Here is a 25,039-nt window from a genome sequence, read left to right on the forward strand (position 1 = left end):
GAAAAGTAATATTATGCAAGAAACATTCCAAACTCATTATGTCAAATTATATTAATAAATGATATCAAAACGTTCAAAAATTTTGGCTGTACAAGAGCACGTACACAAGATGATAATCACTGTTAAATGTTATTCATTTATCACTTTTACCGCGACTGTCGGTAATTATTCATAATTTTCAATTTATTACATTAACCGTAACATATACTTAAAAAATACAATGAAATAAAAATTAACACTAGTACCACACAAAAATAAAGAGAGATGTATCTTAAACCAATATAGAATATATTTTCTACATTATCGTCTATCGTGGGTCAAACCTTAGAAAAGTAACGACGTCTATACTATAAAGAACTTCAAAGCCTAACTAAATTATCGATATCTAATGTGACCACATCACTAGACTAGATGAAAAACTAACCTAGAAAATTGATTTATGATTTTTAAGAAAAGGTGGACAAAAACTGTTTAGGCTTTCAATTAAAAAGTACGACAAGAAATAACTAACATTTATACATAGTTTACCGGTATTTCCAGTATAATTTATTAAAAAAAAGATCAAAAACTTACGAATGAAAGTAAATTTTTTCACCACTGTTTTCTTTTCTTCCCGAATGTGAATGGCAGCCGTCAATCACACAAGACATATTTTTATGATATAAAACACATCATAAAGAACGACCATAATTACACTCTTCTTCGCGCATTTTTTTGCGCAAATTCCTTCGAAAATATTTTTTTAATAACACGAGCCGTAAACACAACCACGGTGACACATCAGTACTTTAATTCGGCCAGTGAGCAAGTTGAGTGAAACTGAAACATAGAACGTCAAAACGTGATTTTGAATTTGGTAGTATGCTGAATAAGTCCAATGACATAAAATTGTAATGAGTCCACTGAATGCTAATGACAACCTGCAAATTATGAGAACTATGTTCAGTTTGCGGTCTCATTCTCTCCTACGCAAAATCGTGTAAAGAGCGAGTGCATCAGGTATACGTTTTTAATTGCTATTTTAGCCTGGCTTCCATGCTTTAGTTATTGTTCCGAGGGTTGGTCAGTCCAGGGTCAGTCTGTCCAACAACGCCATGTTGTTTTCTACCAAGCGTGCCAACATGACTTAAAATTTTATATTCATAGGTGCGTTCCGATACACGATTTTGTTCGAAATTCTCAAAAGTAACATAAAAGTAACATTGAGTGTGGTGTAACATGGAAGTAACATTGGAGGGCCAAAAGTAACGTAAAATGTTACAAAAGTAACATAATGGCAACGCTGGGGATTACATCCCCGTATATCCAACATAGTGAGGTGTCGCTCATCGTCAACTCTTAACGAAGCTGTAAATCTCGCCGTATCCGAAGAAAGGATACAGCAGACCTTGTATAAAAAACCTGTACCCGACCAAAGAGCTAACAATAATAAATCGATTCACGAAACCCCGTCTGAATTTCAATAACCAACAGCAAGGCTCAACTCAATCTCAACCCCAACCTTCGGGTTCCAATTCCACTGTCGTATGTCGGTACTGCAAAGCCCCTGGGCACACTATCGACGTCTCTCGGAAATGGGAACATAATAACAGAATGAGGGGTCAAAGGCCTCCAGTCAACACCCCAAATCCTCAGTTCCGTAGGGTCAACTTCAACCAGGACAAACAGGAGGACGACGCAGGTCATGACGAAGTTGACTTCAATCCCTCAGAAAATTTAAACGAGTAATGGACTCCCGGCGGTGTCCCGCAAGTCCAAAACGCAAACCAATCCTATTTCCAAATGAAAAGGCACCTACTGCATCCACTGTATCCGCCGAACCAAAGGCAACCACTGTATCCGCCAAACGAAAGGCAACCACTGTATTCGCCAAACCAAAGGCAACCACTGTATCCACTGTAACCGCCGAACCAAAGGCAACCACTGTATCCGCCGAACCAAAGGCGACCACTGTATCCGCCAAACCAAAGGCAACCACTGTATCTGCCGAACCAAAGGCGACCACTGTATCCGCCAAACTAAAGGCAACCACTGTATCCACTGCATCAAAGTCAATCACTGTACCCAATACAAAATCTACTACACCCAAGCGCAGGCCTTCCCTGACGACTCCACTAGCTGAAAAAAACAAATATACGAAATATCATTTGATCCCTCAATCAAATTGTTACCACACGTTGTAATTAACACAGCCGTTTCCGAAATGCCACTGTCGCTTTTAATCGACACACAAACCCCAAACTCCGCTGAACGAGGAAAAGCTCAAACCTAAAAGCTTTAACTCTGCTGACGAATACGTCCCAACGTTGGGCTCACTCAATTTAGCATTATACCTAAAAGACAAATCCAAAATTTTCATCAAACACAAGTTCCACGAAGTGGGAGACATTGATTTCCCCTACGACGGCATAGTGGGTAACGACCTCCTTAACCAATTCAATGGCAGCATCGACTTCACGCGCGAAGTCCTGAAGCTTGGAAAACATAAAATATTATCAAATTTTTTTTTTCATAGATCCTTATTACACCATTCCAGTACGCTCATACAGTGTTCAGTTTCTAATCATGATCTTAAAGAAGGTGTCATCCTAGATCAGCATATGTCCGAGAACCTACTAGTATCAAACTGCCTAGTAAAGGTCAAAGAAAATGATAAAATCAACATAACGGTCGCCAATATTTCAGAGCAACCAATAAAATAATGTCAAACCTCTTCATACCTCTGCGTATCCAGTCAATACAAGTATGCAAACGACATCTAAAGAACAGAAGAAGTAATTAATTCAATCAGAGCAAATCTAATCACTTGAACCATGAAGAGAGAGATGCTCTTATAGATCTCTGCTCCCAGTATTCAGATATCTTCCACCTTCCAGGGGATCAGCTAACCTTCACCACCGCTCTCGATCATAAAATCAAAACCACAGTCGACGAACCCGTTCATACTAAATCCTACAGGTTCCCAGAGTGCCACAAACAGGAAGTAGAGTCACAAATTACCCAAATGCTGTACCAGAATATTATCGAGCCCTCTTCGTTACCGTGGAGCTCTCCCATCTGGATTGTTCCCAAAAAATTACCCTTCGGCCGTTAAGGAAACCGAAAAAGCCTTTTTTTATACTTCTACGTAACTGGTTTCCTAAAAGGCTTTTTTTATACTTTTACGTAACTGGTTTCCTAAAAGTCTTTTTTTATACTTCTACGTAACTGAATTACTTATCAACCTCTTTTGTATGTCTGGCCAGTTATCGTTTTAGAAGACGTCATCTATCAGTTAATTACCTATGATGCACTTGACATTGATTATATGTCAACAGATAATTTTGTAGTTTGGCTTATGTATTATTGCTCGGATTCATTAATATAAATTATTTACAATGGAATTAAGAGATGTGGAATTCATATCAACGAAAAAAGGAGGAGTTGCCGTCCTACATGAGGGACACAAATATCACAGAAAAAAAAAATATGAAAACGGTAACTCGTTCTGGCTTTGTAGCAATTATAACCGAGGGTGCCATGGCAGTATAACATTGAATGAAAAAAACGAAGTCGTAAAATGTAATCCACATTTTGAGTGTATGGCAAACAATGAACAAAATTTAGTTTTGAAGCAACTCGATAATCTAAAAGACGCAACAGGATCTAATTTTGAGTCCATACAAAAACAGTACGACGAGATGGTGTATAAATTAGAATGTGAAGGAATACATTTGATGGCTGACATTCCTTCATATGAAAATAAGAAAACAGGATTAGTTAATAATCGGAATAAAGTCTTGGGTGTACCTAAATTGTGATTTCCAACTTCATGTGCTGTAGTAGTGCCAAAAAAGTTTGAAGAAAAATTCCTTTTAGCGGACTACATCAATGAAGAAGGTGATAAACGTATTCTTATATTCTGTAACAAAAATGTCCGGCACTTAGTAAAAAACTTCAAACATATATTATGCGATGGGACGTTCAAGTCCTGTCCAAAAGTTTTTAAACAATTATACTCAATACACGGTTATAATGAAGAACATAGATCAGTAACACCATTAATATATTGTCTACTCCCAGATAAGAAGCAGCAAACTTATGAAGTCCTTTTCCGACTTATCGAATCGATTTTTAAAGATTGGAGGCCGTTAAAAGTTACGATGGATTTCGAAAAGGCTGCTATGAAAGCAGTAGGTAAAGTTTTTAGAGGAATCGAAATCAAAGGCTGTTATTTCCACTTTAACAGATGCCTATTCAGAAAGAGTAAAAGGTTGAAAATATCAACCCCTGCCAAGAAACGCCATGTATCACGTTGTGCCGGAATAGCACGATTGCCACGAGATTTCATAAAAAGTGGTATTCAGTATGTGATGCTAAAGTCGCCCGCCGGTGAAGACATAAATAAATTCAATACATATTTTAAAAAAGAGTGGCAAACCAATAGTGTCATTGAGAAAATTTGTTGTTGTGCTACGGAACAGATCCGAACAACCAACAACTTGGAAGGCTTTCATAGCCGGATCAACAGATACATTGCCAAGAAAAATGTTACAGTAGCTCACTTGCTAGAAATTTTGATTAAAGAGACTAAAATTACTAATATTTTTAAAAGTAATACGAAAAAAAGTATAGCCTACCAAGAAATAGATACTGAAATTAATAATGCATTAAATGATTTGGAAAAGGGACTAATAACTGTGGGGCACTGTATAGAAGTTATTGCTCCATATGCATTTTTATTTTAAGTTGATTAATATTTTATTTTAGTTTTATTTCATGTCAAAAAGAGTATTTATGTTTTAAGTGTTTTGATTATATCCAAATATTTCAAAATTGGTCGAGTAGTTAAATCCGCCCTCTGTCCAGTAGGATCTACTATCTCGATCCATCAGTGGATTTAATAGCACGCTGAAGTTCACTGATCCACCATTTGGCTCGGCGGATCCTGTGATACTTGCATCTATCTTTGTAATACCTAATTATTGACAATTATTGACAATTGACATATCTCTATCTGTACCTATTATTCGTCTAATACTGGGAATGCACTGGCTGCATACGTGCCTAGTGCCTACTAGACTAATGAATTTGTTATTATTCTTGAATAGATTGGTAATACTTATTATTAATTAATGTCACATACATAGTTATTACTTTAACGGCCAAAGGGTACTGGATGGAGGGTAAATCCGGTTATAGTTTCATAGGCGGCTGAAATAACAGAAACATAGTACTTTTAGGAAACCAGTTACGTAGAAGTATAAAAAAAGCCTTTTAGGAAACCAGTTACGTAGAAGTATAAAAAAGGCTTTTAGGAAACTAGTTTCCTAACTTCGGTTTCCTTAACGGCCGAAGGGAAAAATTAGATTCCCAGGGCAGAAGAAAATGGAGGGTTGTTATCGACTATAGGAAGTTGAACGTCATGAGATAGAGCAAAGAAGTCAAAATTTGTCGGAGGTAAGAGGGTCAATTATGCCCTTAAACGTGCATATCAAGCCAGATGTGCTGGTGCGGTTGTATCATTTAATACAGGGCGAATTCTCACTGCAGTCCATAAGACCATTCATAGTGAGAGTCCTCATTCACGAATAAAAAATTTGAAATGGATGTAGAGAGAAAGAGAGCATACAACCAAAGTCTTCAGCGTAAGAAAAACAGAAAATTGTTTCCCAAGAAGATAAACTTTGAATACGGGGAAAACGCCAGTAAACCAGACATGGCCGCAGAAACGTACGAGCTTGCAAAAACAATATTTCTGGACAGTTTGAAAAAGACGGAAGCTGAACGTCATGAGATAAAGCAAAGAACCATTCTACAGAGTGAAAGTGGGGAATGGTTAGAGCTGCGAAGAAATCTTTTGACGGCCTCTAACTTTGGAAAGATAGTTAAAAGAAAAAAAACCAGTCCATGCAATAATATTGTTAAAAATATGCTATATAAACCAAACATCGATCATGTTTCCTCTATACATCACGGGAAAAAATATGAAAGTGTTGCTCTGGACCAACTTTCAAAACTCCAAAATATTGATATTCAACCATGTGGACTTTTCATTGATGATCAGCATCAATTTTTAGGGGCAACACCAGATGGAGTTACAGATGACATGATTATAGAAATAAAATGTCCCGTGGCAGCATTTAAAACTGGAATAGACGATGCAATAAATAATAATAAAATGCATTTCTAAAAGAAAGATAAAAAAACAGGCAATATTTATGTAAATAAAAAATCAGACTGGTATTTTCAAATCCAAGGCCAATTACATGTTTGTAAAAAAGAGAAATGCTTATTAGCTGTGTGGTATGGTCAAAACAAAATAAAAACCGAAATAATAAAAAAAGATGACGAGTTTTGGTTGGACAACATGGAGTCACAGTTGTTATCTTTTTATTTTGATTGCATATTACCAGAGTTGATAGACCCTCGGCATCCAAGGAATATGCCTATTCGTAATCCAGACTATGTGATTATGAAAATTAAAAAAACTTAAATGTAAATAAAATAATTACTTTACTATCTTATACAAATAAAACTTGATTTTTTATTTTAATGATTGTTTTAATGTTTACATATTTATCTAAATCAAAACCTGTAACCTAACCTATGTAGGGTTCAAAGATATATAATATCAATGGGTATAATATCAAGCGGTTTTGACGATATATCAATAAATTATATATTTTTTTAATTTTACTGTATTTTTACTTTTTTGACATAAGATTTTATGCTTTTGCTTTGTCTGATTTTAAGTTTTAAAAACATTCAAAGTATTTTCTTTTTTATCATAAATAAAATACATTAAAATAATAGTAGCCTTTCATACAAAATTGATATTACATATCAAAGTATAGGTTTTTATTCAAATCTAACAATAATCTATACATATAACAACAAAATGTTAACAAATAACTACTAAACTAAACTATAACTAAATAAAAAAGGGTAAAAATTAAAATTATGAAATATATAAATTAATATCAAAGTTGATATAATATCACAAATATCCGATATATTATTGATATTTATAATAAACATTTTCCGTATTTTCGAACCCTGCTATGTAGACCTTCATATTATTTAAAAAATTATAATACCTACACTCTCTATCCTATTTGTTCCAAGCCATCGTAAGAATTAAAATGACTATTAATAGCAGATAAATAAAAAAATTTAAACCGACTCCAAAAAACCTGCACTAAAAAAGTACAAAATAATTACGTTATTTATTTATTAGGACAAATATATTATACACTATGATTGATATTCTCGGAGTCGGTGCCAGCCTGCTCAGTGCCAAGGTCAAAATTTTTTCTATATTTATTGATATTTTTGGAGTCGGTGCCGGTAAATTTATTAGTATAGACTAATATGTTCCCCCGCTAATAGAATTGCTACCACAGACCGTCATCCAAGTCTTTCAGATGAAGACAGCCATGGACTCATGGGTGGAATCAGTATCTATGTCAGATCAGCAAGAATTAGAGTGCGTCTTGTCGGGATGTCCAATAACTTGCTATGGAGACATAATAATGCTCCAAGTGAGTTCAAGGACATGTTATGTGGTGCCTTATACTTTACTGCTATGTCTTCGAGACATCACAAATAGCTGGTTCAGCACCCTGTTATATTCGCACATGTACCGGGACAAATACTCAGGGCACGATCTATACGAAGAGACCTGGAGAGTGATTACATCGGGCTATCAGACCCTGCATATGCTGCATGAGGGCACATATGCTCTCCTTAAGATGTGGCCATCTCTCGTCATAAGCGTAATCCTCCGCGATAAAGAAAGAAATTTATTGTTCTGGAATACATTGCATGAGTCCATCTCGGAAGAACTCAGATCCACGCCCCTCTATTATTATATGACGCAAACAGTGGCCACTCGGGACGATGTGATGTGTGCGCTGGAAATGTCAGGTCTATGGAAGATATTTGGACATCCGATCATAGATAGCATAGCAAGCGCCCAAGCTTGGATGCGGAAAGGTCTGGTGATGAAAACTGGGCTCGAGGATGCTGGCAGGCTCCTAGACAATGGGTTTAAGCTTGAGTTTGCACGGCAGTACTACAAACAGCACGGAAAATGGCCCAATCTCAGTCTGGCCTCAATAACAGATCCTGAGCTTAGGAGATGTTATCTAACAAGAATCTGGGGTGAATGCCCCACCAGGCGATGGTATCCAGAGATGTTCTCAGGGGTGAGGTTCGAGAAGACATTTCAGTTTGATTATCAGGCGGATGCAATCGATGTTATTGCTGATAAGTCAATAATACCAAAGAAAGAGGAGTGGATATACGAGATTGACTGGAAAGCCCACAGGACTCTTCATGGGAGGATGCCCGCAGGATCCCCATCAACTACTAAGAGCGTCATCCTTCATTATCTAAACCAGGAAACCGTTTCTTGCGAAGAGATCATACGAACTATTGACAGAGGTATCATCCCGGAGGACTGGCGAGTGATGGTGGCCGTGTACAAAGAGCGTGAATTCAAGCAGAAAGACGCCAGGAGCTACGGTAAGCTTACGCCAGAGATGAGGCTATATCAAGTGATTACAGAGAAAAACACAGCAAAGATAATTTTCAGATATGTAAGACATCAGTCAATGACCCTTTCTGAGGAAGAGCTGGTGCGTACACTGCTCCGAATGAGTGCTCCCTCAAGCACAGGAGATTACATGTTTATCGTGTTGGACTTTTCCTCTTGGTGCACTCACTTCAGGAAAGAACTCCTGGAGGACCTGTTCAGGAGTCTCGACGACTTGTTTGGGTTTGATAATGTATATAGGTTCACTCAGACATTTCCTCATCTATGTCACTTAATCTTCCAGGACCGATTTCGTCCTCCTCGGCAAGGCGATGATGGTGATCCATGTGAAGGAAGCCATTGCGTATTTGGGCCTGAGGCCTGGTTAGAGGGTTTGCGTCAAAAAGGATGGACTCTTGCCACCGTGATCCTGATTTTACTGGCCTCGTGGCAGTGTGGGACAACAGCCTCCCTCCTAGGACAGGGGGATAATCAAGTAATCTTGTTGAAATTACCCTCGGCGAAGATCCTAGAGCAGCGTGGGGAAGACGTAGATGCTTACATAGCCAGTTTCTTAAAACATTTGAACAACCTTTGTGATGCAGCAGGGATTGTAATCAAGACTCAAGAATCGTGGTACTCCAGAAAACTTCTTGAATATGGGAGGAAATATTACTACGAGGGGGCACAAGTCAGCTGTGGTCTAAAACGTGTCTCGAGGCTGACCAGCGAGGCAAATCAAACCCTCCCCACTTTGAACACCGTGTTGTCAGGCATCTTTGCTTGCGGAGCATCTTGCGCCGGGGAGGATTATAGTCCCATCCCAGCCTACACAACCACAGTTGCTGAAGCTGTGTTGCTTCTTTACTCACGATTCCCATGGACCAGAAGCCAACCAAAGGAATGGATGACAGTGCTGCTCTGTATGAGCAGAACCATAGGGGGATACCCCATCTCACTATTTCATCAGTTTGTGACCCGTTCTGTCCAGGACCCATTATCTACCAATCTCCATCTTATGCGCACCTTATTGCGAGACCCCACATACTCCCAACAGGTTAGAGCCCTCCTGAATTTGTCCCGTCCATCCAATGTTGACCACATGGCACTGATTAAAGATCCACCAAGCATACCCCTCAACCACCCACCCCAACCCGAAAACATGGTACGCAACCGCATCAAAGAAGGATTGCCCTCTATCATTAAGAATGTTCAAGTCGCCTACTTATTCTCAAGAGACTCTACAGAGAGTGAAGAGACGCTCAGGGATGACATACTGTCCATAGAGCCGCACCACCCCAAATTAATGAACAAGCTGTGGCAGTTGTCAAACCTCGGACAACAAGAGAAGGTCCTCGGGAAATTCTCATCCTCGCGGTCGATACAAAAGGCGGCTTTGGACAATTGGATTAGTGAGCGGGACATGCTAATAACTATCCAAGCATTGGAAAAAAGACAAGAGGACTTCTTCAGGCGGGCCCCTCCCGCTCGAGCACAGGATATACTTGATAAGCTCAGAAACACACCGTGCGTTACTCGTTTCACCCAAGCCTTAAGGGAACATCTATGGCAGCTAGATCTAGAGGGTATAACCATGGCCCCTATGCAAGAGTTAATCACTGTCGTGCCTTGGAATTCAGTCCCGGAGTCTCTCACAACTACTGCCATCTACGTCGAATGTACTGCACCCACTGATGTTGATCTTGTCAAACAAAGGGGACCTAACACCCCGTACATAGGGTCTCAAACAAGACTAAGGGCAAGAAGATCTGCTCTCCAGGTAGCTGAGATTGGCTCCCTCGTAGAATCAGTTAAGACCCTTATGGAACTTAGGAGTTGGTTGAAAGGTAACACCGCAATGCTTGAGCTTGTCGACAAGCTCATAGGGGAGAAAACAAACTTGCCAAAGGAAACACTAGATCGGTTTACCAACAAAGTATATTCCGGTTTGCTTACACATCGCCTCCCGTGCCCTGCTTTGCGTCGAGGAGGAATGATTAACATGAACTCGACACTGTGTTCCTGGTTACGGGTAATTTCCGACACTGCCCTCCAGTACGCCAAGCAGGCCACCAACTATAATTTATGTTGGCAGGAGATATTCTTAACTGGTGTAGCGAGAATAGCCAACATATATCATAGCCAAAAGTACCTGCCCCAACGCAGCGCGATTCTAATCCACTCCAAGTGTTGTGTTTGGGAGTTACCACCCAAAACTTTTGAAATGCGTCACAGTGGCTACATACCGTTATGCCACACATCCTTCATAAGTCATTTGACTCCTACGGAAGACCATTATCTCGTGGATCCCAAGGACGTCACCGACCCGATTGTGAGCTACTCTGTCCATATGGCGCATAAGTTTACTGCCTGGATTCTCAACCTCTCCAAAGAAGAATTCATCACAAGCTTAGAGAACCGGGCCTTAGAGGAAACATATCGAGCCTCTTTTGTTAACCTCACAGAATTCCAACATTGCAGGTTAGACATCATGCTCCCTTGCATGGTCTTCTACATGATGTTATACAACAGAGACTTCATCAGGGAAGGTGCATCACTACTCGACAATATCCTTGTGACAAGTAGGAAGACCCCGTATGATGTGTTAATAGATACCATTTTATCCTGCAACAAAGCTCATGAACTGTACAACAGGCTCTTAGACCTCACCATACCAAGATGCTCGGACATTATCGCCGACAATGATCTCACTGTTTTACCATCCAGTGGGTTCCTCAGCTGGGGTCTCACCCATCTTCTAGACTCTTCAACTTGCCGATCAGCACCCACTCTTCAAAGAGCCTACTCGACTGCACTGGAGACAGCTCGCATATCATGTAAAGACTACGGGCTGACATATTATGTTCCCCCGCTAATAGAATTGCTACCACAGACCGTCATCCAAGTCTTTCAGATGAAGACAGCCATGGACTCATGGGTGGAATCAGTATCTATGTCAGATCAGCAAGAATTAGAGTGCGTCTTGTCGGGATGTCCAATAACTTGCTATGGAGACATAATAATGCTCCAAGTGAGTTCAAGGACATGTTATGTGGTGCCTTATACTTTACTGCTATGTCTTCGAGACATCACAAATAGCTGGTTCAGCACCCTGTTATATTCGCACATGTACCGGGACAAATACTCAGGGCACGATCTATACGAAGAGACCTGGAGAGTGATTACATCGGGCTATCAGACCCTGCATATGCTGCATGAGGGCACATATGCTCTCCTTAAGATGTGGCCATCTCTCGTCATAAGCGTAATCCTCCGCGATAAAGAAAGAAATTTATTGTTCTGGAATACATTGCATGAGTCCATCTCGGAAGAACTCAGATCCACGCCCCTCTATTATTATATGACGCAAACAGTGGCCACTCGGGACGATGTGATGTGTGCGCTGGAAATGTCAGGTCTATGGAAGATATTTGGACATCCGATCATAGATAGCATAGCAAGCGCCCAAGCTTGGATGCGGAAAGGTCTGGTGATGAAAACTGGGCTCGAGGATGCTGGCAGGCTCCTAGACAATGGGTTTAAGCTTGAGTTTGCACGGCAGTACTACAAACAGCACGGAAAATGGCCCAATCTCAGTCTGGCCTCAATAACAGATCCTGAGCTTAGGAGATGTTATCTAACAAGAATCTGGGGTGAATGCCCCACCAGGCGATGGTATCCAGAGATGTTCTCAGGGGTGAGGTTCGAGAAGACATTTCAGTTTGATTATCAGGCGGATGCAATCGATGTTATTGCTGATAAGTCAATAATACCAAAGAAAGAGGAGTGGATATACGAGATTGACTGGAAAGCCCACAGGACTCTTCATGGGAGGATGCCCGCAGGATCCCCATCAACTACTAAGAGCGTCATCCTTCATTATCTAAACCAGGAAACCGTTTCTTGCGAAGAGATCATACGAACTATTGACAGAGGTATCATCCCGGAGGACTGGCGAGTGATGGTGGCCGTGTACAAAGAGCGTGAATTCAAGCAGAAAGACGCCAGGAGCTACGGTAAGCTTACGCCAGAGATGAGGCTATATCAAGTGATTACAGAGAAAAACACAGCAAAGATAATTTTCAGATATGTAAGACATCAGTCAATGACCCTTTCTGAGGAAGAGCTGGTGCGTACACTGCTCCGAATGAGTGCTCCCTCAAGCACAGGAGATTACATGTTTATCGTGTTGGACTTTTCCTCTTGGTGCACTCACTTCAGGAAAGAACTCCTGGAGGACCTGTTCAGGAGTCTCGACGACTTGTTTGGGTTTGATAATGTATATAGGTTCACTCAGACATTTCCTCATCTATGTCACTTAATCTTCCAGGACCGATTTCGTCCTCCTCGGCAAGGCGATGATGGTGATCCATGTGAAGGAAGCCATTGCGTATTTGGGCCTGAGGCCTGGTTAGAGGGTTTGCGTCAAAAAGGATGGACTCTTGCCACCGTGATCCTGATTTTACTGGCCTCGTGGCAGTGTGGGACAACAGCCTCCCTCCTAGGACAGGGGGATAATCAAGTAATCTTGTTGAAATTACCCTCGGCGAAGATCCTAGAGCAGCGTGGGGAAGACGTAGATGCTTACATAGCCAGTTTCTTAAAACATTTGAACAACCTTTGTGATGCAGCAGGGATTGTAATCAAGACTCAAGAATCGTGGTACTCCAGAAAACTTCTTGAATATGGGAGGAAATATTACTACGAGGGGGCACAAGTCAGCTGTGGTCTAAAACGTGTCTCGAGGCTGACCAGCGAGGCAAATCAAACCCTCCCCACTTTGAACACCGTGTTGTCAGGCATCTTTGCTTGCGGAGCATCTTGCGCCGGGGAGGATTATAGTCCCATCCCAGCCTACACAACCACAGTTGCTGAAGCTGTGTTGCTTCTTTACTCACGATTCCCATGGACCAGAAGCCAACCAAAGGAATGGATGACAGTGCTGCTCTGTATGAGCAGAACCATAGGGGGATACCCCATCTCACTATTTCATCAGTTTGTGACCCGTTCTGTCCAGGACCCATTATCTACCAATCTCCATCTTATGCGCACCTTATTGCGAGACCCCACATACTCCCAACAGGTTAGAGCCCTCCTGAATTTGTCCCGTCCATCCAATGTTGACCACATGGCACTGATTAAAGATCCACCAAGCATACCCCTCAACCACCCACCCCAACCCGAAAACATGGTACGCAACCGCATCAAAGAAGGATTGCCCTCTATCATTAAGAATGTTCAAGTCGCCTACTTATTCTCAAGAGACTCTACAGAGAGTGAAGAGACGCTCAGGGATGACATACTGTCCATAGAGCCGCACCACCCCAAATTAATGAACAAGCTGTGGCAGTTGTCAAACCTCGGACAACAAGAGAAGGTCCTCGGGAAATTCTCATCCTCGCGGTCGATACAAAAGGCGGCTTTGGACAATTGGATTAGTGAGCGGGACATGCTAATAACTATCCAAGCATTGGAAAAAAGACAAGAGGACTTCTTCAGGCGGGCCCCTCCCGCTCGAGCACAGGATATACTTGATAAGCTCAGAAACACACCGTGCGTTACTCGTTTCACCCAAGCCTTAAGGGAACATCTATGGCAGCTAGATCTAGAGGGTATAACCATGGCCCCTATGCAAGAGTTAATCACTGTCGTGCCTTGGAATTCAGTCCCGGAGTCTCTCACAACTACTGCCATCTACGTCGAATGTACTGCACCCACTGATGTTGATCTTGTCAAACAAAGGGGACCTAACACCCCGTACATAGGGTCTCAAACAAGACTAAGGGCAAGAAGATCTGCTCTCCAGGTAGCTGAGATTGGCTCCCTCGTAGAATCAGTTAAGACCCTTATGGAACTTAGGAGTTGGTTGAAAGGTAACACCGCAATGCTTGAGCTTGTCGACAAGCTCATAGGGGAGAAAACAAACTTGCCAAAGGAAACACTAGATCGGTTTACCAACAAAGTATATTCCGGTTTGCTTACACATCGCCTCCCGTGCCCTGCTTTGCGTCGAGGAGGAATGATTAACATGAACTCGACACTGTGTTCCTGGTTACGGGTAATTTCCGACACTGCCCTCCAGTACGCCAAGCAGGCCACCAACTATAATTTATGTTGGCAGGAGATATTCTTAACTGGTGTAGCGAGAATAGCCAACATATATCATAGCCAAAAGTACCTGCCCCAACGCAGCGCGATTCTAATCCACTCCAAGTGTTGTGTTTGGGAGTTACCACCCAAAACTTTTGAAATGCGTCACAGTGGCTACATACCGTTATGCCACACATCCTTCATAAGTCATTTGACTCCTACGGAAGACCATTATCTCGTGGATCCCAAGGACGTCACCGACCCGATTGTGAGCTACTCTGTCCATATGGCGCATAAGTTTACTGCCTGGATTCTCAACCTCTCCAAAGAAGAATTCATCACAAGCTTAGAGAACCGGGCCTTAGAGGAAACATATCGAGCCTCTTTTGTTAACCTCACAGAATTCCAACATTGCAGGTTAGACATCATGCTCCCTTGCATGGTCTTCTACATGATGTTATACAACAGAGACTTCATCAGGGAAGGTGCATCACTACTCGACAATATCCTTGTGACAAGTAGGAAGACCCCGTATGATGTGTTAATAGATACCATTTTATCCTGCAACAAAGCTCATGAACTGTACAACAGGCTCTTAGACCTCACCATACCAAGATGCTCGGACATTATCGCCGACAATGATCTCACTGTTTTACCATCCAGTGGGTTCCTCAGCTGGGGTCTCACCCATCTTCTAGACTCTTCAACTTGCCGATCAGCACCCACTCTTCAAAGAGCCTACTCGACTGCACTGGAGACAGCTCGCATATCATGTAAAGACTACGGGCTGACATATTATAAATGCGAAAGTAACTCTGTCTGTCTCGCTTTCACGCCTAAACCACTAAAAGGATTTTGATGAAATTTGGCATAGAGATAGTTTGAGTCCCGGGAAAGGACATAGGATAGTTTTAATCCCGGTGTATGAAACAGGGAAGCGCGCGCGATAAAGTTTTCTGTGACAGACAAAATTCAACGCGGGCGAAGCCGCGGGCGGAAAGCTAATGGTTTATATTTTTGTCCTAATAAATAAATAACGTAATTTTTTTTCTACTTTTAGTGCAGGTTTTTTGGAGTCAGTTTAAATTTTTTTTTGTTAATATTTATTTATTTCATACTTTTTAGTTGATTAGTCCTTGTTATTGTCACTGAAGATGGACACTATGGACAGTGCCTATGTTTAATAAGATTGAGACTAATAGTTTTCCATTTTAAGTGTAAATAATCTTCCCTACAAAATACAGGCTACCTACTTTAAATATTGGCAACTAAAAAGTATCATATAACTCCTAACTTACGAAGTTTGACCTTTCATCATCAGCTCACCTAAAAAACCTGAAATAATACGTTAAAAAAATAACATACGTTCGTTCGTTCGTTTCAGCCAAATGACGTCCACTGCTGGACAAAGGCCTCCAAGGTTTTCCACAATGAACGGTCCTGCGTTGCCCGCATCCAGTCTCTTCCCGCGACCTTCACCAGATCATCGGTCCACCTAGTAGAAGGCCTGCCCACGCTACGTCTTCCAGCCCGTGGTCGCCACTCGAGAACTTTTCTGCCCCAACGAGGGCCGTTGGGGCAGAAAAGTTCTATGAGCTACGAGCTATGTGCTCTGCCTACTGCCTCTTGATTTTAGCAATTCTGCGAGCTATGTCGGTGAATTTGGTTATCCTGCGAATCTCCTCATTTCTGATTTGAATACGCAGGGAAACTCCGAACATAGCCCACTCCATTGCCCTTTGGGTGACCTTGAGCCTTCTTATGAGGGCCATAGTGAGAGACCACGTTTCAGATCCATATACTATCACTGGCAACACACACTGGTCAAAGACTTTTGTCTTGAGACACTGCGGTATTTCGGACGTGAGTATATCGAGAAGCTTCCCGAACGCTGCCCAGCCGAGTTGGATTCGACGATTGACCTCTTTCTCGAAGTACCTATCTAACTTTGAGCCGAGAATTCCCGGGAAATCGTTAGCCTCTGTTCCCGGGAAATCAATCTCGAGAAAAGTCGAGAACTCGAGAAATCATATACATATAGGGTCCTTCTAAATCAGCTACGTTCCGTTTAATGGGAGCATGTATACGTCACACTGAATACGTTCCCAAAGTTTGAGCCAAAAATTCAGGCTAGTTTCCGAGATAATTAAGGAAACAACTTCATTTCTTATCAACCCAATACAACACCCTGTTCAGCTGATTCACTACTACACTGACAAAAATCCGCACGCACACGAGCTTACGTAATGGCCGCCATTGCGCTTGTGCTGCCGTTGGGCCACTGGCCGCGAACACAAGAGTGCCGCCGGACGACGGACCGGCGGGCGGCGCCACACAAGCTATTCTAGGGCTACTACTAGTTATTTAAGGAATTAAATGAAGCAGAAAATTAAAGTTTATTTATTTTTGGTAACATAAAAAAATCTTATGTGGTAAGTACTTATTTAGTGGCCTTAATGGAATGATGTTTATTCAAAAGTTCGTTAAAATACCTTTGCGCTTGCAAAAATCTTTTATTTCAAACGTAGCAACGAAACGAAGCAACGAGACGAAGCAAAAAAGTTAGTTGCCGAAATCAATGACTTATTTTTATGCCATACACAAATGGGATAGTTACCATGACTACGAAATTTAGAATTACGGTTAAAGCAGGCACATCTTTCATGTTAATTTTAATCGCTTAATATCCCCTTAGCAAATTAAAAATGTGATTCGTAATTGACTCGATCATAGCAGAAACTAAACGCTATCGAATTATCTACCTGTGATTATCGGCGGTCTTTAGTATTCCGAAGTAAATAATTGTTCCCAACTATCAATTTTAAACTGAAATAATAATCATTAAAATCATCGTAGAAACAAAAAAAAATTATAAAAGTAAATAAAGATAGTTTTATTATTGTTAAGATTAGGAAGAATTTTGGAGTTGACATCCTTATTTATGCGTGGCGGAGTCGGTGGTATCATCAAAGACAGCCGTCCCTCACAATAGCCGACCGCGCTAGTGTTGTAAGAACCTCGAGTCTTTAAAGTCCTTATTTCGAGACTTGAGTTTATTTTTAAGACTAGGACTCGTTAGTCACATGAATAAGGGAATAATTGAGTCTTCCGAGTCCTTTCGAGTATTTTAAGTTCTTTGAGCTAGACTGAATCATGACATGAACTTGAGTTGGTGTATACTAATAGGCAATAATGAGTGATTTCATATCATCATCTTATGTTATATCCTAATTGAAAATAAAATAAATCGCACAATACAAATGTAATATCAATAAAATTGCATTAAACGCAAATAATCGAATCAGAAGTATCCATCTAAAGACTGACGATTTTCGTAATCAAAAAGTTAAAACGGTCCAATAAAATAATAAACACACAGTCTTAATTCATTGCTATTTTATTTTCTTCAAACTTTTAATAAGTAAGATTCCAAGACTCGAGTGTCGTATCGTACAACACTAGCCGGCGCAGCAAACGAACTTGCCGCCGCCTTTAGACACGTGCCGCCGGCCGCCGGCTAGCGCAATGTACACTCACCAAAATAAAATTAAGAAATGCAACAAACTTTTTTTTACTATTCAAATTAAAATTGTGTTTATTGTTAAATCACAGGTACATAAGATAGGTCATAAATAAATACCAAGTTGGAACGGAAATGATTCGGAAATTTTATTTAACTAATTAGGTACCTACCTACCTCATCTACTTTTCTATTGTGATAGAAATGATGACATTAACGATTAATTTAAGAATGGACTGTGATTTAGGATAAATGGAATATCAATACAAACAAATTGAAGAGTTTTATTTGCTTCAATAGTCTAATTTAATGTTTCTAAATAATTGACTAGGCCTTTGAATTACCTTCACTAAACAATAAGTTTGATTAATTTTTAATTATTATCTGTTATAGGATATTTTACCATGAAATACTCAACACCATAATTTAGATTCGAATCAATTGAAATCGAAAGCAAGCAGATAAAATAATAAACAAATAAGTTTCTTTTTTGTCGACTGTACGCTTATGCCAACTTTTCGGCTCTTGCTTTGGCGGCGTCGGCGTCTTTGTGTCAACAAAAGGCGTGCGGCTTGTCGGCATTTGTCGGCGCGTGCGCTTTGATTTAATTCAGTTTTTGACTAGCTTTCTTGTGTGAAGGTGCGTTTTGTAGTGCTCGTGAAGTGAACTATGACGCACAGGTGCACAAATGCAAATAAATTTACTAAGACGCGCCTTAAAAATCATGGCCTTTGCTGGTTGATTTTTCGATGGTATCGTGAGTCCGTTTTACTGTGATTAACATAAGATAATAAGGATAAACAACGATATGAGAGTAGGCCTGCAACATTGAAGTGATAGCTCGCCCAATCAGTCGATCAGCTAATCGGCTATCAGCTGTGACGACTGCTGTGAGTTGTTATGACGTGAGTGTAAACAACAAAAAAGTGTGCAGTGGTCAGCGTTGCCAGACGTCCCGATTTTGGCGGGACGTCCCGATTTTTAAATCAAATTTAAATGTCCCGCGCGGGACAGGCTCTGTCCCGCTTTTCGGAGAGAGACACTCACTTCACCAGACTATTGTTTGAAACTCCATATTATTCTAAAGAATAATTTTTTTATTTCGATTTTTGTTTTTTTATTGTAAAGACGAATTTAACGATAGAGTAAATCTGATTTAAAATATTATTTTTTTGTTAAAATACATTTTCTATGGCTACTTTTGCTATCTATTGTCACGTAAACGTAATTTTAAGTCAAATAAAAGGATAAATATTTGAAAACCTTTGATTATATACGTTTTTTTACTATGTCCCGCTTCTGACGGAAGAATCCCGCTATTTTCACTCAAAAAGTACCAAAGTCCCGACTTGGCGAAAAAAAAAACTGGCAACGCTGGCAGTGGTAGTGAGCGTTGTGTGTGTTGTGTCTCGTGTTCCTGTGCAGAATGAATACACTACAGCTTTGTTGTGTGAGTAAAAAATACAGCATGTTCCATTATGTAAGACGAAATGAATTTTTATTTTTGTTAGAAAATGTAACGTTGTAAAATCATTATAAAACACATACTCAAATTTGGTGAACTTGTTCAGTGTACCGTATAGATGCCCCCATTAAAAGGAATGTAGCTAGTTTAGAAGGACCCTGTATATAGAAATTAAATCGCTGTTTGTTGTGTTGCGTGGCGGCGAGGACCATACCGCAGCGACACCCTTTGATCTCGCTGCAAACGCTCTGCGGCGTCGTTTTTACACGTTCATTCGTGTTTCCACTCTAGCCAAGTATAGTTTGTTTATAAATTCTAAATAACCAGCCAAAAATGGTGCTGTATGTCATCACTACATAGTATAAAACAAAATCGCTTTCCGCTGTCTGTCTCTATTGTATGCTTTTTAGAACTACGCAACGGATTTTGATGAGGTTTTTTTGACTCAAGAGGAAGGTTTATAGGTATCAAACATGTCATTGTATATGTTACAGTCAAAACTGATAATCGGTCAAAGCCACTTTCGATTGTAAAAAAAAGTCGCCAGATGCCCTTGGTCAATATTGCTTTTGACTGATTTTTCCAGTCAAAAGTGGTTTTGACCAAGTGCGTTAGTCAAAACCACTTTTGAGTGCAAAAATGTATTTATCCGGCCGAACAAATTGATAATCTACTTAACTTTTACCTGAGAATATCCAGATTTCTTAAAAGTAGTACCTAAGGTAGGTGTGTTCATTTTGTATGCACATATCAGAAAAATGTTACACTTTAAAATGATTTTATAACACATTTTTATGATTTCTAAGTAATTTTCACTAATCCTAACACTTTGTATGAATTTTGACTGATTGGTAAAATTTTATATCAGGTGAAACCACTTATTGACGGATTTTTGCACTCAAAAGTGATTTTGACTACGCGCTTGGTCAAAACCACTTTTGACTGCAAAAATCAGTCGGAGTGGGTGGGTCGGGTGGGTGAGTGAGTGAGTCAGAATGGGCGGAGTTTGTTGAAAACAAATTTTACGAGGTAGCGCCTTAAACTGAAGTAAGAATCAACTAAAATAATCTGGGGGCACGGCAGTGCCCCCACCAAGTCGAGCAAAAAAGCGGCACGGCCGTACCATCCTTTTCTCGAAGCAATTCAGGCCATTTTCGACCGCCTGTAACTTCGTTGTGGATAAAACTAGAAGGCTGAATTTTCATTAGCTATGCAGGCATTGTAAAGACACGGTATATTTAAAATTTCATTCAATTTGAACCAGTAGTTTAAGAATTATAACGGGTCAAAGTTACTTAATTTTGTCACTCACTGACTCACTGACTCACTGACTGACTCACCGATCATCAAAATTCTAAGGCACTTCTAGCAGACCTAGAAGCTTCAAATTTGGAATATAAGTAGTGTTTGGTGTATGAATCAAGGAAAAACTAAAATATTTGGGGGCACGGTAGTGCAACCGCCAAGTCGAGTAAAATTTTTCAATTTCGGTCCAGTTTTCTAGATACATAACTGCTGTCTACAAAATACAAAAAGAAATGAGATTTGGGGGCACGGTAGTGCAACCGCCAAGTCGAGTAAAATTTTTCAATTTCGGTCCAGTTTTCTAGATACATAACTGCTGTCTACAAAATACAAAAAGAAATGAGATCCCATCAAAAACAATACTTGTCAAAAAAACCAAGTCTCGCAACTCAGTTGTTCTACGGTAAAAAGTTGTGAGATCCATGTAATACCCAGGCCAGGAAATCTTTAACGTTTTACATAAATATATTGACTTGGCCATCGCATGAAAACACGTGTAAATTAAATTATTTAGTGCGATGGCCAAGTCAATAATTTATGTAAAACGTTAAAGATTTCCTGGCCTGGGTATTACATGGATCTCACAACTTTTTACCGTAGAACAACTGAGTTGCGAGACTTGGTTTTTTTGACAAGTATTGTTTTTGATGGGATAAACTACTACTAAAGGCCACTCCATGAGTTGGGGCCTAAGGGGCTAAACTGTGTTAAGCGGGGACCCACGCGGTTTCATACAAAAGTTGTCCATCGCGGAGACACGCATCGGCCAACCATACAATTGCAGCAGTATTGTTTTAATGCTTCCCGCCCATTAAAATTATTTTCATAAATAAACCATAATATATTTTACGGCTGCTACTGGTCGAAAGTGTAGGGTAATCGTTCAGTAGGTTGCTGGCTGTGTCTCTACATACTTCAATAGTATAGGAACCGTTGCCTCTGATATGTTCCCCATAATATGATCGAGCCTGTTTTAGCTGGTATGTACCACATGCTATTAAAATAAGTTCACTAAATTCCATTCTAGGGAGTGACACATTTTCGATGTTCACATTTATAATGCGAAAGTCTGCCCGCCGTCTATTTAAATTATATTGTTTAGCAAAATCAGATAATACATTGTCAGTGTACATTTTTTGATTTATTATGTCCAGTATTATACCTGCATCCTCTCGATCAGTAAAACTCTGGTGAAACCTGTTTATAATTGCTGCAGCAACGCGAAAATCTGTCATAGCATGTTTAGATGCGCGGTTGAAAAATTCATGCCTAAGCAATTTGAAACATTGTTTGAACATACTATTCACGGCTTCAATCATCCATGTACATACTGTGACAGATCTCGATTTGCAATTGTTGATGGCATGTGGACAGAATAATTACAGTTCCTTAACAGCGGCACAGAATCTCTGAAGCCCCTATCCACTATAAAAACATCTCCTTGTTAAAAATACAGCCTCAATGGCTTTGTCTTATCGCTAAATTCATTGGACATAATAGTCGCATCAGATGTTGTAGCTGGATAGGGGCCCAACACATCGACAATGTATCCATCGGTACATACGATTATAAAAGGCTTCATAAGGTATACTTGTGTAAAGAGTAAGTATCTTTTTGATACATATAATTAGAACTTTTTTGAACAAATAAGTATGTTCCATCAATTATAACAATTGGTTTACGATCGACACCACCGAACAATCAAGTCTTGGTAGTTCCGAATAGAGCTGTTCGAATTTGGCTTTTGTTAAGCTACAGATACACATGCTCGAAAGTAGCACGAAAGCATGCTATTTTTGAGCAAATGCTATCAAGTAGCACGTGTGTATTGGGCCTTGCTGGAAAATAGCATGCTAGTTAGTAGTTTGCTAGTAAATCGACCAACTGTTGATTTTTGAGCACGCTACCTGAGGAGCGGGGTAGTGGGGGCTGCGTTTAAAGCATGTGTGAACGTGTTTGCTTTGTAGCATGCTTGTTAGTAGCAAGCAGTGAGTTTAGTCAGTTCACTGTTGGTTGTGCGTAAAATGGCGCGTTGGGGAGACGAGAAGACGCAAAATTTTGTTATTAATTATATTACCGTAACCATGAGTATTTGTGGAATCCACGTTCACCTCTGTATAAAAACAACATTGCTCGAAATAATGCTTACGCAGATTTATTAAGTACTATTGACGAGCCAAAATTTACATTAAAAATGTTGAAAAGTAAAATTAAAAATTTAAGATCGGTATATCATACAGAGTCTAAAAAAATAGAAAGTTCAAAGCAATCTGGTTCTGGTGCGTCCAATGTATATAAGCCCACTATTTGTTGGTTTGAAGAAATGCACTCATTTTTGAAAGACTCGAATGAGTATCGTCCAACTACAAGTACTGAAGTTTCTCATGTAAGTATTATTTGCTTCTTCTTATATATAAATTATATGTATAGTTATATCCAACACCGTTAATGATGGCATGTGACCTCTCTTTTTAATTTAATGGCATTTGAAATTACAAACTTGTGAAAGAAAGAGAAGCGCCGCGCTTCAACATGAAGCTTGCTAATATAAATATCTAAATGTTGATCATATAATTTTGACAGGGTACCGCTTCTGTTGTTTCAAAAAGTTGTGCGTATGTATTTCTAATGGCAACTGCTTGTCGAGAAGCGTGGTTATTACGTGTCGGTGGTATATTTTCCAAAGCTGAGCGCATTTGCTGCCGCCATGTTCCTGGTACTACACGGCGTTGTTGTAAATCTTCAAAATCAACACACCGTTGTGTGATATACATATCAGAAGTTTTAATTAACCAATTGTATAAGGATATAGCTGCCCATGTAATATCATCAACTTTACTTGATGTCATTTGTATTGTTTTTAGAAACACTCGAAATCTAGTTACTAAAATCCCAAAAGCGTTTTCTGCGATCCTTCTGGCTCTGGATAAGCGATAATTAAATATCTTTTCTCTCTGGGTAGGTGTTATTGCATATGGCTTCATTAGATATGGCTTTAAGGGAAATGCGGCGTCTCCAACGATAACAGATTGCTCTGGTATACTTAAAGATTGGCTTTCTAATGCTTGTCCCAAAGATGATCTTGCGAAAATGCCTCCATCAGAAGCTCTTCCATTTGTTCCAATGTTCACATATGAAAAACAGTACTTATCATCAACTAAAGCCAGCATCACAATGCTGTGGTCCCCTTTGTAATTAAAATAATCTGAATTATCGCCCGGAGCAAAAATATTTACATGTTTACCATCCAGAGCTCCAATACAATTAGGAAAATTCCATTTAGTTCGAAATCCGTATTTGATTAACTTCCATTCATCATAGGATGGCATCTGCAAAACACACATTACTCAAATTAATAACATTTATGTCTTATGAGTATTTTTTTATTTTTCAGGATGACCCGGGATCACCAAATAATGACGACACCCAGCGGCCTAGAAGTGCTTCGCAGTCATTAATGAGCGAAGATAGACCTGACTCTCGAAGCACTACACAATCGGAAATGGAAACTAGACCTCGGTCACAAGTAGAAATTGGACCTACTGATGAAGAATCTACCACGAGTCATTCTAGCCGAAATGTAACATATCAGAGATTCACTCGCAGAGAAAGAAACGCAGTGTCTACGACAACAAATGATTCAGTAACTGCTGCTTTAGAGCGCCTAGAACAAATATCCTCTAATATAAATAATCCACCACATTTTGATGAATTTCATTATTTTGGTCTTAATGTAGCTTCGCAACTACGCGCACTGCCATTACATTTAGCATTGGATGTGCAAGCTGAAATTCAAGCAAGTTTACTATCAGCTAGACGTCGACAGTTGTATCCAAATATTGGTAGCGTATCCATTCCTACTATGTACACCCCAAATCAACCAATTGTGATTCAAGAGAATCCAGCTAACTCACAAAATGTGCAACCGTTGCCATCATTTGGACAGGCATCTATTCAAGGTACTTCAGAATGCACAAAGTATTCATCTAACATACAAAATCAAGACTCTTTTTCGTTACTTAGACGGACATCTATGCAAGGCACTTCAGAAGGAACAGCTGATGTCCTAAGCAAAGCTTGGGATATGTCTTGAGTGAAATATTTCTCAATTTGATTTTGATTGATGCTATAAATGTTGATT

Source organism: Ostrinia nubilalis, chromosome 22, assembly GCF_963855985.1.
Source record: "Ostrinia nubilalis chromosome 22, ilOstNubi1.1, whole genome shotgun sequence".
NCBI classification, from domain to species: Eukaryota; Metazoa; Arthropoda; class Insecta; order Lepidoptera; family Crambidae; genus Ostrinia; species Ostrinia nubilalis.